The sequence below is a fragment of the Phocoena sinus genome, chromosome 6 (genome assembly GCF_008692025.1).
Source record: "Phocoena sinus isolate mPhoSin1 chromosome 6, mPhoSin1.pri, whole genome shotgun sequence".
Taxonomy (NCBI): domain Eukaryota; kingdom Metazoa; phylum Chordata; class Mammalia; order Artiodactyla; family Phocoenidae; genus Phocoena; species Phocoena sinus.
Window position 1 is genome coordinate 68,916,485 of NC_045768.1, and position 20,455 is coordinate 68,936,939.

The window sequence follows — 20,455 nt, forward strand, 5'->3', positions numbered from 1 at the left end:
GTAGTAGCTCTTTTTTTCTGTCATAGATGACACGGTAGCACTGGATTGCATTCTGAACAGCTGCTGCAACCTTCTTGTACCGTTCTGTGTTTGAGTCCTATGCCTCAAAAACTAACAGTGCCTCCTCAAATAAAGAAAATCCCCTTCCCATTTCCTGCGTCATCAATCTCTTCAGTTCTTCAGTTACTTTTTCTTCCTCTTGTCTCTCTTCGTCCTTTCTCTGGGCCTCCAGTTCCATCAGGTGTTCATTAATAAGCTCCTCATGTTGCACAGCAACAGTACTGTACAGGAAAGTACACTAAAGCACAACCACTTGTAGAGGATGCAGGCACATGACAATGTACGCCAGATACTTGAAATAATTTACGTGATTGGACATGTAAACACACGTTCGTGTCTTTGAAAGTTCGAAACCTGAATGTTTGTATGTATAGGGGACTTACTGTAAATTTATCCAGGCTTGTTTTATGGGCCAGCATATGGTTTATCTTGGTGAATGTTCTGTGTGTAGTTGAAGAGATTGTGGATTTTTGCTGTTGTTGGATGGAGTGTTCTATAAATACTAATTATGTCAAGTTAATTGATAGCGTTCTTCAAACTTTATGTATCCTTACTGATTTTCTGCATACCTGTTTTATGAATTACTGAATGAGGAGTGTTGAATTCTCTTTAATTATGGATCTGTTTATTTCTCCTTTAACTTGTCAGTTTTTGCTTATATAATGCTCTCTTGTTAGATCTGTACATGTTTAGGATTATGTCTTGATGATTTAACTTTTATTGTTATTATGAAATGTTTCTCGTTATCCCTGCTCCGAAGTCTACCTGTTATTAATATGGCCACTCTAGCTTTCTTATGATTAAAATGTACATAACATATATTTTTGCATCCTTGTACCTTTTCAAAAATACTTTACTTTTTAGAACAATTTCAGATTTACAGAAAAATTGAGAATATAGTACAGAGAGTTCTCTATACCCCAGACCCAGGTTCTTAACATCTTATTTTAGTATGGTATGTTTGTTACAATTAATGAACCAATATTGATATGTTATTATTAACTAAAGTCTATAGTTTATTCAGATTTCCATAGTTTTTAGCTAATGTTCTTTTTCTGTTCCAGGATCCCATCCAGATACCACTTTGTTACATTTAGTTGTTGTGTCTCCATAGACTACTTTTGGGTGTAACAGTTTCTTAGATTATCCTTGTTCTTGATCACCATGACACTTCTGAGGAGAACTGGTCAGGCATTTTGCAGGATTTCCCTTTATTGGAATTCTTCCAGTTTTTTTTTTTTTTTAAGGTTAGATTGTGAGGAAGATTGCAGAGATAAAGTGCCATTTTCGTTACATCATCTCAGGGCTACATACTGTCAACGTGACTTGTGGTTTTGATGTTGGTTATGATTATCTGTCTGAGGTCGTATTTATCATGTTCTTCACTGTAAAGTTACTCTCCTCCCCCTTTCCATTCTGTACTCTTTGGGAAGAAGTCAGTAAGCTTATCCCACACTGAAGGAGTAGGGGATTACACACTCCTTTAGGACAGAGTATCTGCTTAAGTTATTTAGAATTCCTTTGCATGGGACAGTTGTCTCTTTTCCTTCATTTATTAATTTATTCATATCATTAATTTATATCAGTATGGACTTACAGATATTTATTTTATGCTTTGGGTTATAATCCAGTACTACTTTATTTGTTCAAATTGTTCTAGCCTTGGCTATTGGGAGCTCTTTTAGTTGGCTCCTATGCTCCTTTGACATACACCCATAAGTGTGGGTTTGTTGTTGTTCTTGTTTGTTTGCATGTTTGTTAATTCTGGCACTGAAAAAATGCTCCAGGCTCATTTTGGGTTTTTTTGTTTTTATTGTTTTTTTCACTTTGTTTTTTAAATTTTTTTCTCGAGTTTTAAAAATTGAATTATAGTTGATTTACAATGTTGTGTTAGTTTCTGGTGTACAGCAAAGTGATTCAGTGATTGTGTGTGTGTGTGTCTGTGTGTGTGTGTGTGTATATATATATTTAAGATTCTTTTCCCTTATAGGTTATTAAAAATATTAAGTGTAGTTCCCTGTGCTATACGGTAGGTCCTTGTTGGTTATCAATTTTATATATAGTAGTGTGTATATGTTAATCCCAAACTCCTAATTTGTCCCTACCCCGCCTTTCCCCTTTGGAAACCATAAGTTTGTTTTCTGTGTCTGTGCAGGCTCATTTTGTATAAAGGTTTCCCCTGCTATATGAAAGTACTAGAGTGTTCCTATGAAACCTTTCCTAAGCCAGAATGGTGTAAAGTGAAGAAACAGTTACTTTAGGACACATCTTGTTAACGGATGCACACAATAAATCAAGATGAAGCACAGATGCTTACACAGTTCAAAGCTATGTCAGCTTGATGCTGAGATGTGGAGTGTAGTTCCTGGGGAAGGAGCTTGGTGGTGCCATTCTTCTCTCTCTACTTGGGGTGCACACTGCCTTTATAACTGCTTGCTGCGAAACAAATGCTGACTAATATTCCATTGTATGTATGGGGATATATGTGTATGTATAGCTGCTTCACTTTGTTATAAAGCAGAAACTAACACACCATTGTAAAGCAATTATACTCCAATAAAGATGTTAAAAAAATAAAAAATAGGGCTTCCCTGGTGGCGCAGTGGTTGGGAGTCCACCTGCCGATGCAGGGGATGAGGGTTCGTGCCCCGGTCTGGGAGGATCCCACATGCCGCGGAGCGGCTGGGTCCGTGAGCCATGGCCACTGAGCCTGCGCGTCCAGAGCCTGTGCTCCGCGATGGGAGAGGCCACAGCAGTGAGAGGCCCGCGTACAGCAAAAAATAAATAAATAAATAAAAAATAAAACAAATGCTGAATGTTATTTTTGCTTTTCACCTCTTTCCATAAAAGTGTAATTTTTTTTCAGATTTGTTTTGGATTAGCAAAAATAGGTGCTTATGTAGGTCTTTTGTAAAAGTGAAGTGGCATATAGTGAACTTTTGAAAAGCAAAGGATACCTGTATTTCCTGTCCCAGTCCTATAATCAGTCATTTCTTCAAGAAGCCTTGGTTCCTCTTGTTGGAGGATGGTGTTAGAAAGCAAGATCTGCGTGCTTGCTGTGCTGATTGCTCCTGGATGTCGTTGCTTCTATGTCTTCTTAGTTGATTGAGCAAGGAAATATACTTGTGTATAGTAACCCGTTGTATACCTATATCTATAACTCTTTCTATATATCACCATCTGTATTTATATTAAACTAAATATGAATTTGTAGTGAGCTCCAACTTTAATCCATTACTACATGGATACTCCTCCCCTTGCTTATCTGTAAATACCTGCTCCGACAATGAGAAACCTGGCTCCCACCATCTGTCATCCATTTATGTAATTGTTCAGTTCCAGTATACATGTATAGCAGTATCAGAACTGTTAACTCATACCCCTGTGTGAAACAGTTTTATCAGCTAGAGTGCCTATTTGCAGTTCCTGTTGCTTTTAGCTTTAAAGACTCTACTCATTTCTAAAGTTACTTTGGCCAGCATCTCGCCACCCCTCCACCCCAACCCCTTCAGTGAGGTTGTTTTCACACATTTGTAGTAGTTATATTCTCTTGACCTACTCCACATTCCTTCAGTGGATCCCATGACCTCCTCAATGGTTTTGATAATTTTGCATACATTAAAGCTCGCGCTCTGTGTTGTGAATTTTGACAAATGTGTAATGTCATGTATCTACCATTACAGTATCATATTGAATAGTTTTATATCTGTAGACGTTTCCACACTTCAATTCTTCAGCCCTCTCTGCCAAACCCCAAAACCCTGGAAACCACTGATCTCTTTTTACTGTTTCTGTAGTTTTTGCCTTTTCTAGAATGTCATGTAAAAGGAATCATATTAGCCTTTCAGACTGCCTTCTTTCACTTTGCAATATGCATTTAAGGTTCCTCCAAGTCTTTTTGTGGCTTGATAGCTCATTTATCACTGAACGTATCAGGTTTTTGTTTTTGTTTTATCTGTTCACCTATTGAAGGACATTTTCTTTGCTTCCAGTTTTTGGTGATTATGAATAAAGCTGCTGTAAACATTGTATGTAGGTTTTGTATGGACATAAATTTTCAAATCAGTTGGGTAAATACCTAGGCGTGTGATTGCTGAATCATACAGTAAGCTTACGTTTAGCTTTGTAAGAAACTGTCAAACTGTCTTTCAGAGTGGCTGTTCCATTTTGCATTCCCAACAGCAGTGAATGAAAGGTCCTGTTCCACATCTTCATCAGCATTTGGTATTGTCAGTTTAAGAAAGTTTTTAGCCATTCTAATAAGTCTGTATTGCCATCTCATTATTTCAGTTTGTATTTCTCTAGTGACTAATGATGTTGTGCATTTTTTCATATACATGTTAGCCATATGTATATATTCTTTGGTGAAGTATATGTTCAGATCTTTTGCCCATTTCTTAATTGGGTTGTCTGTTTTCTTACTGTTTAGTTCTGTGTGTTTTTGGTGTATTTTGGATACCAGCTCTTTATCAGTTATGTTTTTTGCAAATATTTTATCACATTCTCTGGCTTGTCTTTTCATTCTCTTAACAGTGTCTTTAACAGAGCAGAAGTTTTTAGTTAAGTCTACCTTGTCAGGTTTTTTTTCGTGGATTGTGCTTTTGGTGTTGTATCTAAAAATTCATCGCCAAACCCAAGATCACATATAGATTTTTCTCCTGTGTTTTCTTCTAGAAGTTTTATAGTATTGTATTTTATATTTAGGTATATGATTCATTTTGAATTATTTTTTGTAGAAAGTGTAAGGTCTCAGTCTCTTTTTTGCATATGGGCATCTAATTTTCCCACTACTACTTGTTGAGGCTATCTTTTCTCCATTGAATTGTCTTTGCTCCTTTGTCAAAGGTTAGTCATTCTTTTACTTTTAATGCATTTGTGTCTTTATATTTAAAATTTGTTTCCTGTAGATGGCTTAGAATTGAGTCTTTCTTTTCTATAACCCAGTCTAATAGTTTCTGTCTTTATTTAGGAGTGGTTAGACCACTTGACAATTTGCTTTTGAAAATCAGCTTAATTGAGATATAATTTATACACCATAAAATTCACCCATTTAAAGGGTTCAATTCAGTGGTTCTTAGAATATTTACAGAGTTTTACAGCCATTGGCATAATCTAATTTAGAGCATTTTCATCATGCCAGAGGGAAATCTTATGTCCATTCATAGTCACTATCCAATCCCCCTCTCTCACACCCCAGCCCTAGGTAACCACTAATCTAGTTTTTGTTTCTATAGATTTGCCTATTCTGGACATTTCATTTAAATGAAATCATATAGTATGTGATCTTTTGTGACTGGCTTCATTCATTTAGGATAATGTTTTCAAGGTTCACTCATGTTATATGTATCAGTACTTCATTCCTTTTTAAAAAAATTGTGGCAAAACTCACATAATATAAAATTCACCATGTTAACAACGTGAAAATCTACAGTTCAGTGGCATTTAGTACATTCTCAATGTTACGCAACTGTCATCACTATCTAGTTCCAGACTGTTTTTATCACCCAAAAGGAAATCTTTTTCCCCTTAATCAGTCATTCCCCATTCCCCTTCCCCCCTCCTTACCCCTCCTGACAACCACTAGTTTGCTTGCTTTCTCTGTAGATTTGCCTATTCTGGATATTTACTGTAAATGGAATAGTATAATGTTTGACTTTTGTGTCTGGCTTCTTTCACTTAGCATAATGGTTTCTAGATTCATCCACGTCACAGCATGTATCAGTAGTACTTCATTCCTTGTTATGGCTGAATAATACTCCATTGCATGGAAATTCCACATCATGAGTTGATGGACATTTGGGTTGTTTCTACATTTTGGCTATTTTGAGTAGTGTTGCTATGAATATTGTATCCAAGTTTTTATATGGACAGGTTTTTTTTCAGGTTTATTTGTATTTTTCTTTTCTTTCTTTTTTTTTTTTTGTGGTACGCGGGCCTCTCACTGTTCTGGCCTCTCCTGTTGCAGAGCACAGGCTCCGGATGTGCAGGCTCAGCGGCCACGGCTCACGGGTCCAGCCGCTTCTCGGCATGTGGGATCTTCCCGGACCGGGACACGAACCCGTGTCCCCTGCATCAGCAGGCGGACTCTCAACCACTGCGCCACCAGGGAAGCCCTCATTCTTTTTTATGGCCGCGTAGTATTCCACTGTGTGTGTGCTCCCCGCCCCCGCCACACACACCATACGTCTCCTTTATCTGTTCATCTGTTGATGGGCACTTAAGTCGCTTCCATATTTTGGCTATCGTAAATAATGCTGCTCTGAACATTGGGGTGCATGTATCTTTTTGAACTTGTGTTTTCTTTTTTTTTTTTTCAAATATATGCCCAGCAGTGGAATTGCTGGGTCATATGGTAGTTGTATTTTAGTTTTTTGAGGAACCTCCATAGTGTTTTCCACAGTGGTGGCACCAATTTACATTCCTACCAACAGTGCGTGAGGGTTGCCTTTTTTCCACACCCTCGCCAACATTTGTTATTTGTTATCTTTTTGATAATAGCCATTCTGACCAGTGTAAGGTGATATCTCATTGTGGTTTTGATTTGCATTTCCCTGAGGTGAGCAATGTTGAGCATCTTTTCAAGTACCATGGACATATATTTTCATTTGTCTTGGTAGACTACTTAAATTTAGTGAAGTTATTGGTATGGTTGGGTTTGCGTGTATTATTTTTCTATCTTTTTTTTTTATCATTGAAGAAAAGTCACTTTATTTGAGCTAAGAAAAGGGCACTTGACCACTTATATTTACCAAAGAGAGAGTTCAGTACGACTCCATCATGAACTTTGTTCTGCTAATGGGAGCAGGATAGGTATCACTGTTTGAGACAACTATGTTTTCTTAAGGTTTTTTATTTTTATACAGCAGGTTCTTATTAGTTATGAGGGTTTTTTTTGTTTTTTTGGGGTTTTTTTTTGCGGTATGCGGGCCTCTCACTGTTGTGGCCTCTCCCATTGTGGAGCACAGGCTCCGGACGCACAGGCTCAGCGGCTGTGGCTCACGGGCCCAGCCGCTCCGCGGCATGTGGGATCCTCCCGCACCGGGGCACGAACCCGTGTCCCCTGCATCAGCAGGCGTATTCTCAACCACCGCGCCACCAGGGAAGCCCAAGTTTTATTCACATCAGTGTATACATGTCAATCCTAATCGCCCAGTTCATCACACACCCCCCACCGCCCCCGCCGCTTTTCCCCCTTGGTGTCCATATGTTTTTTCTCTATATCTGTGTCTCAATTTCTGCTGTGAAAACCCGTTCATCTGTACCATTTTTCTACGTTCCACATACATGCGTTAATATACGCTATTTGTTATTCTCTTTCTGACTTACTTCATTCTGTGTGACAGTCTCTAGATCAGTCCATGTCTCAACAAATGACCCAATTTCGTTCCTTTTTATGGCTAATATTCCCTTGTATATATGTACCACATCTTCTTTATGCATTCGTCTGTCGATGGGCATTTAGGTTGCTTCCATGACCTGGTCATTGTAAATAGTACTGCAAAGAACATTGGGGTGCATGTGTCTTTTTGAATTGTGGTTTTCTCTGGGTATGTGCCCAGTAGTGGGATTGCTGGATCATATGGTAATACTATTTTTAGTTTCTTAAGGAACCTCCATACCATCCTCCATAGTGGCTGTATCAGTTCACATTCCCACCAACAGAGCAAGAAGGTTCCCTTTTCTCCACACCCTCTCCAGCATTTGTTGTTTGTAGATTTTCTGATGAAGCCCATTCTCACTGGTGTGAGGTGATACCTCATTGTAGTTTTGATTTGCATTTCTCTAATAATTAGTGATGTTGAGCAGCTTTTCATGTGCTTCTTGGCCATCTGTATATCTTCTTTGGAGAAATGTCTGTTTAGGTCTTCTGCCCATTTTTGGATTGGGTTATTTGTTTTTTTAATATCGAGCTGCATAAGCTGTTTATATATTTTGGAGATTAATCCTTTGTCCGTTGATTCATTTGCAAATGTTTTCTCCCATTCTGAGGGTTGTCTTTTTTTCTTGTTTATGGTTTCCATTTCTGTGCAAAAGCTTTGAAGTTTCATTAGGTCCCATTTGTTTACTTTTGTTTTTATTTCCATTACTCTAGGAGGTGGATCAGAAGAGATCTTGCTGTTATTTATGTCAAAGAGTGTTCTTCCTATGTTTTCCTCTAAAAGTTTTATAGTGTCTGGTCTTACATTTAGTCTCTAATCCATTTTGAGTTTACTTTTGTGTATGGTGTTAGGGAGTGTTCTAATTTCATTCTTTTACATGTAGCTGTCCAGTTTTCCCAGCACCACTTACTGAAGAAACTGTCTTTTCTCCATTGTATAACCTTGCCTCCTGTGTCATGAAGTAGTTGACCATAGGTGTGTGGGTTTACCTCTGGGCTTTCTATCTTGTTCCATTGATCTATGTTTCTGTTTTTCTGCCACTATCATATTGTCTTGATTACTGATTATTACTTGATTATTACTTGATTACTTGATTATTGCAGTATAGTCTGAAGTCAGGGAGTCTAATTCCTCTAGCTCCTTTTTTTTCCCTCAAGACTGCTTTGGCTATTTGGGGTCTTTTGTGTCTCCATACAAATTTTAAGATTTTTTGATCTAGTTCCGTAAAAAATGCCATTGGTAATTTGATAGGGATTGCATTGAATCTGTAGATTGCTTTGGGTGGTATAGTCATTTTCACAATATTGATTCTTCCAATACAAGAACATGGTATATCTCTCCATCTGTTGGTATCATCTTTAATTTCTTTCATCAGTGTCTTATAGTTTTCTGCATACGGGGCTTTTATCTCCCTAGGTAGGTTTATTCCTAGGTATTTTATTCTTTTTGTTGCAACGGTAAATGGGAGTGTTTCCTTAATTTCTTTTTCAGATATTTCATCATTAGTGTATAGGAATGGAAGAGATTTCTGTGCATTAATTTTGTATCCTGCAACTTCACCAGATTTATTGATTAGCTCTAGTAGTTTTCTGGTGGTATCTTTAGGATTCTCTATGTGTAGTATCATGTCATCTGCAGACAGTGACAGTTTTACTTTTTCTTTTCCAATTTGTATTCCTTTTATTTCTTTTTTTTCTCTGATTGCTGAGGCTAGGACTTCCAAAACTATGTTGAATAATAGTGGTGAGAGTGGACATCCTTGTCTTGTTCCTGATCTTAGAGGAAATACTTTAAGTTTTTCACCATTGAGAATGATGTTTGCTGTGGGTTTGTCATATATGGCCTTTATTATGTTGACGTAGGTTCCCTCTATGCCCACTTTCTGGAGAGTTTTTATCATAAATGGGTGTTGAATTTTGTCAAAAGCTTTTTCTGCATCTATTGAGATGATCATATGGTTTTTATTCTTCCATTTGTTAATATGGTGTGTCACAGTGATTGATTTGCGTATATTGAAGAATCCTTGCATCCCTGGGATAAATCCCACTTGATAATGGTGTATGATCCTTTTAATGTGTTGTTGGATTCAGTTTGCTAGTATTTGGTTGAGGATTTTTTCATCTATATTCATCAGTGATATTGGTCTGTAATTTTCTTTTTTTGTAGTATCTTTGTCTGGTTTTGGTATCAGGGTGATGGTGGCCTCATACAATGAGTTTGGGAGTGTTCTTTCCTCCGCAATTTTTTGGAAGAGTTTGAGAAGGATGGGTGTTAACTCTTCTCTAAATGTTTGATAGAATTCACCTGTGAAGCCATCTGGTCCTGGACTTTTGTTTGTTGGAAGATTTTTAATCACAGTTTCAATTGCATGACATGTGATTAGTCTGTTCATATTTCGTATTTCTTCCTGGTTCAGTCTTGGAAGGTATACCTTTCTAAGAATTTGTCCATTTCTTCCAGGTTTTCCATTTTATTGGCATAGAAGGTGCTTGTAGTAGTCTCTTAGGATGCTTTGTATTTCTGTGGTGTCTGTTGTAACTTCTTTTTCATTTCAAATTTTATTGATTTGAGTCCTCTCCCTCTTTTTCTTGCTGAGTCTGGCTAATGGTTTATCAATTCTGTTTATCTTCTCAAAGAACCAGCTTTTAGTTTTATTGATCTTTGCTATTTTCTTTGTTTCTGTTTCATTTATTTCTGATCTGATCTTTATGATTTCTTTCCTTCTGCTAACTTTGGGTTTTGTTTGTTCTTCTTTCTCTAGTTCCTTTAGGTGTAAGGTTAGATTATTTATTTGAGATTTTTCTTGTTTCTTGAGGTAGGCTTGTGTAGCTATAAACTTACCTCTTCGAACTGCTTTTGCTGCATCTCATAGGTTTTGGATTGTTGTGTTATCATTGTCATTTGTCTCTAGGTATTTTTTGATTTCCTCAGTGATCTCTTGGTTATTTAGTAACGTAGTGTTTAGCCTCCATGTGTTTGTCTTTTTTACGTTTTTTCCCCTGTAATTAATTTCTAATCTCACAGCGTTGTGATCTGAAAAGATGCTTGATACGATTTCAATTTTCTTAAATTTCCTGAGGCTTGATTTGTGACCCAAGATGTGATCTGTCCTGGAGAATGTTCGTGCACACTTGAGAAGAAAGTGTAATCTGCTGTTTTTGGATGGAATGTCCTATAAATATCAATTAAATCTATCTGGTCTATTGTGTCATTTAAAGCTTCTGTTTCCTCATTTATTTTCATTTTGGATGATCTGTCCATTGGTGTAAGTGAGGTGTTAAAGTCCCCCACTATTATTGTGTTACTGTCCATTTCCTTTTTTACAGCTGTTAGCAGTTGCCTTATTTATTGAGGTGCTCCTATGTTGGGTGCATATATATTTATAATTGTTATATCTTCTTCTTGGATTGATCGCTTGATCATTATGTAGTGTCCTTGCTTGTCTCTTGTAACATTTTTTATTTTAAAGTCTATTTTATCTGATATGATTATTGCTACTCCAGCTTTCTTTTGATTTCCATTTGCATGGAATATCTTTTTCCATCCCCTCACTTTCAGTCTGGATGTGTCCCTAGGTCTGAAGTGGGTCTCTTGTAGACAGCATATATATGGGTTTTGTTTTTGTATCCATTCAGCAAGCCTGTGTCTTTTGGTTGGAGCATTTAATCCATTCACGTTTAAGGTAATTATTGGTATGTAGGTTCCTATGACCATTTTCTTAATTGTTTTGGGTTTGTTTTTGTAGGTCCTTTTCTTCTCTTGTTTCCCACTTAGAGAATTTCCTTTAGCATTTGTTGTAGATTCGGTGGTGCTGAATTCTCTCAGCTTTTGCTTGTCTGTAAAGCTTTTGATTTCTCCATCGGATCTGAATGAGATCCTTGCCAGGTAGAGTAATCTTGGTTGTAGGTTCTTCCCTTTCATCACTTTAAGTATATCATGCCACTCCCTTCTGGCTTGTAGAGTTTCTGCTGAGAAATCAGCTGTTAACCTTATGGGAGTTCCCTTGTATGTTATTTGTCATTTTTCCCTTGGTGCTTTCAGTAATTTTTCTTTGTCTTTAATTTTTGCCAATTTGATTACTATGTGTCTCTTCATGTTTCTCCTTGGGTTTATCCTGTATGGGGCTCGCTGGGCTTCCTGGACTTGGGTGGCTATTTCCTTTCCCATGTTAGGGAAGTTTTTGACTATAATCTCTTCAGATATTTTCTCTGGTCCTTTCTCTCTCTCTTCTCCTTCTGGGACCCCTATAATGCAAATGTTGTTGCATTTAATGTTGTCCCAGAGGTCTCTTAGGCTGTCTTCATTTCTTTTCATTCTTTTTTCTTTGTTCTGTTCCACGGCAGTGTATGCCACCATTCTGTCTTCCAGGTCCCTTATCCATTCTTCTGCCTGAGTTATTCTGCTATTGATTCCTTCTAGTGAAGTTCTCATTTCAGTTATTGTATTGTTCATTGCTGTTTGTTTGTTCTTTAATTCTTCTAGGTCTTTGATAAACATTTCTTGTATCTTTACCTGCATTGTTTTTCCGAGGGCTTGGATCATCTTCACTATCATAATCCTGATTTCTTTTTCGGGAAGGTTGCCTATCTCCACTTCATTTAGTTGTTTTTCTGGGGTTTTATCTTGTTCCTTCATCTGGTACATAGCCCTCTGCCTTTTCATCTTGTCTGTCTTTCTGTGAATGTGGTTTTTGTTCCACAGGCTCCAGGATTGTAGTTCTTCTTGCTTCTGCTGTCTGTTCTCTGGTGGATGAGGCTATCTAAGAGGCTTGTTCAAGTTTCCTGATGGGAGGGACTGGTTTGGGTAGAGCTGACTGTTGCTCTGGTGGGCAGAGCTCAGTAAAACTTTAATCCGCTTGACTGCTGATGGGTGGGGCTGGGTTCCCTCCCTGTTGGTTGTTTGGCCTGAGGCAACCCAACATTGGAGCTTACCTGGGCTCTTTGGTGGGGCTAATGGTGGACTCTGGGAGGGCTCATGCCAAGGAGTACTTCTCAGAACTTTTGCTGCCTGTGTCCTTATCCCCATGGTGAGCCACAGCCACCCTCCACCTCTGCAGGAGACCCTGTAACACTAGCAGGTAGGTCTGGTTCAGTCTCCCCTGGGTTCACTGCTCCTTCCCCTGGGTCCCGATGCACACACTACTTTGTGTGTGCCCTCCAAGAGTGGAGTCTCGGGCTTCCCTGGTGGCGCAGTGGTTGAGAATCTGCCTGCCAATGCAGGGGACACGGGTTCGAGCCCTGGTCTGGGAAGATCCCACATGCCGCCGAGCAACTGGGCCCGTGAGCCACAACTACTGAGACTGCGCGTCTGGAGCTTGTGCTCCACAACAAGAAAGGCCGCGACAGTGAGAGGCCCGCGCACTACGATGAGGAGTGGACCCCCGCTTGACGCAACTAGAGAAAGCCCACGCACAGAAACGAAGACCCAACAGAGTCTAAATAAATAAATAAATAATTTAAAAAAAAGAGTGGAGTCTCTGTTTTCCCCAGTCCTGTCAAAGTCCTGCAATCAAATCCCACTAGCCTTCGAAGTCTGATTCTCTAGGAATTCCTCCTCCCGTTGCCGAACCCCCAGGTTAGGAAGCCTGACGTAGGGCTTAGAACCTTCACTCCAGTGGGTGGACTTCTGTGGGATGTGTTTTCCAGTCTGTGAGTCACCCACTGAGCAGTTATGGGATTTGATTTTGCTGTGATTGCGCCCCTCCTACCGTCTCATTGTGGCTTCTCCTTTGTCTTTGGATGTGGGGTATCTTTTTTGGTGAGTTCCAGTGTCTTCCTGTCGATGATTGTCCAACAGCTAGTTGTGATTCTGGTGTTCTCACAAGAAGGAGTGAAAGCGCGTCCTTCTACTCCACCATCTTGGTTCAGCTCCTATTTTCTTAAGGTTTCTCTCTCTGTTTTTTTTTTGTGGTACGCGGTCCTCTCACTCTTGTGGCCTCCCCGTTGCAGAGCACAGGCTCCGGATGCGCAGGCTCAGTGGCCATGGCTCACGGGCCCAGCCGCTCCGCAGCATGTGGGATCTTCCCAGACCAGGGCATGAACCCATGTCCCCTGCATTGGAAGGTGGACTCTCAACCACTGCGCCACCAGGGAAGCCCCCTCTCTCTGTTTTTAATGTCCTGCCTTTTGTTCCTTTTTGGATTGAGTGTATTTTACTATTCCATTTATCTCCACATTGGTTTATTAACTATACATTTTTTTATTAAGTACTTGCCTTAGGGTTTATTATATGCATCTTTAACTTTCAACCGTTTACCTACAAATAGTGTTATAGTACTTCATATACTACCTAGGAGTTTTAATTTTGTATACTTTCATTCTCTTCCATTCTTCTTCATCATTAAAAAAGGGGATAATACTAGTTATACCTTGTTGGGTTGTTAGGAGTATGAAATGAGTTAATGCATGTAAAATATTTAGAACATAGCTCATGCTTTTATTTATATTGGGAATTATAGAAGAAGACTTCATTAGATGTTCTTGAATCTGCAGATTGCAGGTTTCTCTTTAACTTGCCTCAACTACACCCAAGACTATTGGTTCTCAATTCTGACTGTATATTACAATTAACTGGGCAGCTTAAAAATTTTTGATGGGAGTGTGCCACCCTCAGAAATTCTTATTTTCTTGGTCTGATTTTAATAAAAATATTCTATTAGATTCTAATGTGTAGTTAGAATAGAGAGCCATTACCCTAGACTTTATCATCAAGATCTATAACTTAAAGTATTTTAAGCATCTAATTCTGACTTCCATTTCTTTTTCTGCCAGCTCACATACTTTGATACCATATTTTGACACTTCTTGGATTCTATCTAGACCACCAGGCCATTAGTCACACAACTCTTTCACTGTCCATCATGCGCCTCATACAGTAACTTCTTTCCTTACCCAATTACATTGATTCATTGAATAAAAATGGTAATGCCTGCTAATGTTCTGTACTATTTTGTGGGGTCAGTTTATCATCTCTCTTGTTTCTTCCTTCACTGTAATTAGGGCAAAACTTCAGCCCTGATAAAACACAATTCGTTACAAACTCTGTGTTCCCTTGAACCTGAGCAGCTGAGTGTGATTGGAGAAAACAAACAACAGTGCTGACTGGTCTCACTTTAAATTTATGGCCACAAATATCCCTTGTGCCCTCAGTATTACCTAGTCATTTTGCTCTTCCACTTTCATTACTAAGAAGACTACTTAATCTCTTTTCTTTCCCTACTCTTTTCTCTCTCTCTTTCTCTCTCTGTATATGCCAGGTCCTCCATCTGTGCTGCGTTCTCTTGTCTATTTAAGGATTTTGCCTCTGATGTTATCCTTTCTGTGCCCTGCATCATCTTTCTTTCCTGATGAATCATATTTGCAAGCATAAGAACATGCTGTAACATCTCAAAATCTGTCTTTGTCTGTCTGTCTCTCTGTCTCACACACACACACACACACACACACACACACACACACACACACACCTTTCTTTCTCATGTAGAGAAAAATTTGTTGCAAAGACTTGCTCATACTTACTGTCTCTATTTTCTTACTTTGCGTTTTCTCTCCAACTCGCTCCAGGCTGGCTCTTCTCCACCTTCACCAACTAAACCCATTCTAGTCAGTGTTCTCAGTCTTAAAGTTCTCTACCTCTCATCAGCATTTGACACGATTGATTGGTCCCTCATTTTGGGAAAACCTCACTTGGTTTTCTGGATGCCATGTCATCCTGAATCTTATCTGATTTATGACAGTTCCTTCTCAGTCTTGTTTTCTAGCTTCTCTTCCCTTGCCTCAAAAGTTGGAGTGGGGCTTCCCTGGTGGCGCAGTTGTTGAGAGTCCGCCTGCCGATGCAGGGGACGCAGGTTCGTGCCCCGGTCCGGGAAGATCCCACATGCCGCGGAGCGGCTGGGCCCGTGAGCCACGGCCGCTGAGCCTGTGCTCCGCAACGGGAGAGGCCACAACAGTGAGAGGCCCGCGTACCGCAAAAAAAAAAAAAAAAAAAAAAAAAGTTGGAGTGCCCTCGGCTTAGGCCTTTTCTGTGTCAGTATTTGTCACTTTTTAGGGTATCTTATTTAATTTCGTGGTTATAAGTATCATTAATTCACTATTGGCTCCAGCCTTGATATCTTTATCAAACCCCACGCTGTATTGGAGTGCCTTCTCCGCTTGAATGTTTTAGTAGGCATCTCAGACTTAACTTGTCCGATACAGAATGTTGGGTGTATTTACTCAAACTTACTCTTTCCTCAGACTTTACCATCTCAATATGTGGCACCACTATCCACCCACTTGGTTAGGCCACAAACTGGAAGTCATTCTTAGTTTCTCTTTTCCCTCATACCTCCAATCCATCAGTAGCTTTTTTACCCTTAAACTGTATCTCAAATCTTGCCATTTCTTGTCACTCCCACTCCTTCGCCTTAATATAAGCCATTATTATCTCTCTTTTGGACTGCTACAGTTACCTTCTAACTGCACTCCCTGCTTCTGCTCTTTTCTCCCTCTACTCTGTGTACAGCAACTACTGTGATTTTTTTTTTTTTTTTTAAAGACACAGCACTGTCATCTGGAGGCTGCTAGTTGCTTCCCAGCATGTTTAGAATAAAATCTAGAGACCTTACCTAGCCTGAAAGGTCCTGTATGATTTCCACCTTCACTGACCTCATCTTTCAATAGTCCCCTAAGCTCCAGAACCATGGCTTTCTTGTTGTTCCTCAAAGATCAAGGTATTTACTTGCCCTTAGGCTTTTTAAAAAATTTTCTTCCTGCTTGGAATGTTTTCTGTTGTCATACGACTTACTCTTTCCTTTCACTTCAACCCCTGCTCAGATTTTACCTTCTTACTTCTTCAAAGAGATCTTCCTTGACTGCAGTGTAAAAATAAGCACTTCCATTATCACTTTCTTTCCCTATATCTTGCTTTATTTTTATTCATAGCATGTATGCTTTCTGAAATTATTTATTTATAAGTCTATAGTTATTTACTGATTATTTCCCAACTATAATGTAAGCTCCATAAAGACATGACATTTGGTATTTTCATTGCTTTAATTCCTCGCATTTAGAACAAGGTCTGAGACTCAGTCATAGGTTATTAATGTACCAGTAATGATTGTTTGGCAAACATAAGAGCCCCTTCCCATTAGCCACAAAACTGTAAAATACTTATGAATAATCCTAACAAACAATGTAGAAGATCTGGGTGAAGAAAATCATGAGACTTTACTTAAAGGCTTAAAAAAAAAAAAAAATGATCTAAATACAATGGAGAGCCATACCGTATGCACGTGACTGGAGAACTTAATATTGTAAAGTTGGCTGTTCTTCTTAAATAATCTGGATTTTAGAGTTGTTCCTAACAGAGATCTCAACTTTTTTCCTCCTGAAACTTGATAAGCTTGGATGAGTAAGCCTGGAAAGTTGGGTTTTTTTTTCCCACTCTTCCAATGAGTATTTATTATTAGTTAAGCCATGATTCAGGATCCCAGGGTGGGGATCACCATGTACCCAGGTCCCCCTTCACCACCCTGAGCAGAAGGATGGAGGACAAAAGAGGAGAGGTGGAGCCAGTTCAGATCTTCCCTGGAAACATGCTTTCTGCCCAGCGGTCATCCCAGGTTGACACCCAGGCTATAGGGCAGAAAGACTTGTACACACACCAGTATCATTCACACATGGGGACATCACCTCCTTTAGCAGACATTGCCGTCTCACAGCGGTGGAAGCCTAGGTGGTTCCGCCAGCAGTCCTGGTCTGGCTTTGGTTGGGGAAGTGGCTGTCAAAAGGAGCAGGCTGATAGTTCTTGATTTTGGAGTTGATGTCTTCTGCCATAGTGCTGACTCCTAAAGACACCCCTGAAGCCGCTGGAAGCTCAATGTGACCCTCATCAAAGAGGCCAGTCAAGCCTGGAAAGTTTTTAAAAGGGTGAAGAGGGAGTTTATCTACCACATCAAAAAACATACAGAACTGTTATAATTAGCTGTGGGTGTACTAGCTTGGAAATTGGCTAATGAAACAAAATAGAGGTTAGTTTTTTTTAGGATTATATAGGATTTTAGTATATATGATTTTTAGTATTTAGTATGTAGATAAAGGTGAGAAAAGAATTCATCAGTAAGTTAAGCGTTCCATTATAAGTAGATGATATGATTATACATGCTATAGAGCATTTGTAAAGCAGTGATACCCATTAGGTTTATTTGAGGTGTGTAGGGCTCTTGCAGTTAAGGATCTAGTTAACGTATGCCTTTAGGTCATCTTCTGTTTCATAAAATATTTCCCCGCTTCTTCATGGATTCATTTTTTGATCTGATAATGTGTTTACCTCTCTTCCTTTTAATTTGTTATTACTCCCACTGTGTATTTAGTAGTCAAATAAACTTAACAGAATTTTTAAAATAAACTGTCATTAAACGGACTCTGAATGAGAGACTGAAGTGCATTAAGTATGTATGTTTTGCTGCTTGGTGATATCTATGGCAGTTCTTAATGTCTGGTTCTTGGCTGTATATGAATTGGTGAGGTTGCCAGATAGCTGAGTTTCAGAAACTTGTGAAGTGTTATTTTACTCTGTTACTTTGTGCTCAAAGTGAATAAAGTTTAGGTTTGATTTAGCTTTTAAAGAAAACAAAGGAAAAAACTCCCTGGGGGAGAATTGATCAGGTCTTTGTATTTCTCTCTCTCTCTCTGTGTACATATACATATATATACATATATGTATATACAAATATATGTACATATATATACAAAATAATTTAGCACATTTTATATTCTAGTTTTCCAACATTGTAGAGAGTGTAGCTAAAATTGGGAATATTCAGATTAGCAATGATGCTTTTCTGTATACTTCTTGAGTTGAAAGCAGTGTTATTTCACTCTTATTTTCATACTTTTTCCACTTTCCTCCATTTCCCCCTATACTTTTGTTGAAACCTCAAAGGGTAGGAACTGCTTTAATAAAAACTTTTTACTTTGAGCAAGATTTGGACTATCGTAATGCGCTCCATTATACCCTTCACTGAGATTTATAGGACCATGAAGTACTATTTACCACATTGCACTTTCTCTTTATGCATATTATTATTATTATTATTTTAAAAATCTATTTTATTTTACTTATTTATTTTTGGCTGTGTTGGGTCTTTGTTGCTGTGTGCGGGCTTCTCATTGTGGTGGCTTCTCTTGTTGCGGAGCACACGCTCTAGGTGTGTGGGCTTCAGTAGTTGTGGCACGTGGGCTCAGTAGTTGTGGCTCACAGGCTCTAGAGCGCAGGCTCAGTAGTTGTGTCACACGGGCTTTGTTGCTCCGCAGCATGTGGGATCTTCCTGGACCGGGGCTCGAACCCATGTCCCCTCTTAACCACTGTGCCACCAGGGAAGTCCCTAACCAGGTCAATATTTTTGAAATGAAATTTAGAAATTGTTCTTTTCTCGATATTTAATCTTTAGAGTGAATTTAGCCTGCTTATGTGTTTTGTTTGAACTTACTAGTGTTCTAGGATTTTGAATTAGTTGCTGATATTTTAAAACTTGGAGATTTACATTAAAAATCTGGATTATTCCAATGCTCAAGTCTGTACAGTCAGGGTAAAGTTGGAAAGGAACTAACTGGGCTCTCTAAGGCCCTGGCAGTCACACTTGGCACGAGAGGTAGATGACACATGTTTAGGTCACAAGAGTTCTACCCTGGAATGTTGGGGAAAAAAGTCCGGATTATTTTGGCTTCCCTTGAAAAGACAAAAAGGAAATTCTGGTTTTGCCCAGTCTGTTTGGCAACAGTTGGATGGATCTGACCAGTAGTGGCTGCCTGTGGTCTCTAGTTCCCACAACTCTTACATCCTGTATGACCCCTTTAAAGCATCTGTGTTTTCAGCCTTTCTTTACAGCCCTCCTTCTTTACAAAACTTTCAGTTGCAGGTGCAACAGTAGAAAATTACACTGCTTTGTGTTCTTAAAAAGAAACTGATTTTATGTGAACTGACTTGCTTTTTCAATTTTGTAGCTCCATGATCCAGCCAGCATAACTGATGTTGATAATGCTTTCTAAATGGAATCACTAAGGTGCTATTTTAAATTGCTTTAATGTAGCAAATAACTTTGATAATACTCTAGTTTCTTTGTGGTTTAAACAGTGTTCATTTTTCATTCTGTATGGCTTGGAACACCAAGGAACACATAGTTTTGAACCTTTAAAAAACTCTTTGTGCTACAATGAGAGGAATTTTGTAAACTACATTTAGCCTTGTAAATTGAAGTTAATAGTATTTTGTTGATATTAACAGTATTTATTAAAATGTATGCCATTCTAAACAGGTGAAATGAAATTGATTCTGAAAGGTTATCTTGGCTATAGTTGGAAAATGAAGTCTAATGATATTTAACTATATATCTAAGTTTTTAATAAATATTTTAATATTTTTAAAAAGGTTTTGTTAATACAGACTCATTTTTACCAGAGATAAAGAAGGTCGTTTTGTAATGATAAAAAGGTCAGTTCATCGAAAGGACGTAGTAATTCTAAATAGTTATGCCCTTAATAACAGAGCTTCAAAGTATGTGAAGCAAAAACTGATAGAACTGAAAAGAGAAATCAACAGATCTATAATTACAGTCAGAACTATAGTTTCAGTACCACTCTGTTAATAATTGATTGAACAAGCGGACAAAATCTGCAAGGATATATAGATTTGAACAACACTAGTAACCTTCTTGACCTCTGTCCAACAACAAAACACACATTCTGCTAAAATGCACATTGTATAATTATCAAATAGACTATATTCTTAGCCATAAAACTAATCTCAATAAACATAAAAGACTTCAAGTCATACACAGTATATCCTCTGAGCACAGTGTAATTAAGTTAGAAGTCAGTAACCGAAAGATTCTTGGAAAATTTCCAAGTACAAAATTTGGAAACTGAAAAACATACTTTAAATAGCCCTTTGGGGAATTCCCTGGTGGCGCAGTGGTTGAGAGTCCGCCTGCCGATGCAGGGGACACGGGTTCGTGCCCCGGTCCGGGAAGATCCCAC

At 38.6% G+C, this 20,455-nt stretch overlaps 1 protein-coding gene and 1 pseudogene across 2 annotated transcripts in view; one reads left to right on the forward strand and one right to left on the reverse strand.

Moving 5' to 3' along the window:
* DENND4C (DENN domain containing 4C) overlaps nucleotides 1-20,455 on the forward strand; it is a 132,459-nt gene that overhangs the window by 11,085 nt on the left and 100,919 nt on the right. The gene's annotated exons all lie outside the window — the stretch shown is intronic.
* Nucleotides 16,995-17,254, reverse strand: LOC116755274 (annotated as a pseudogene).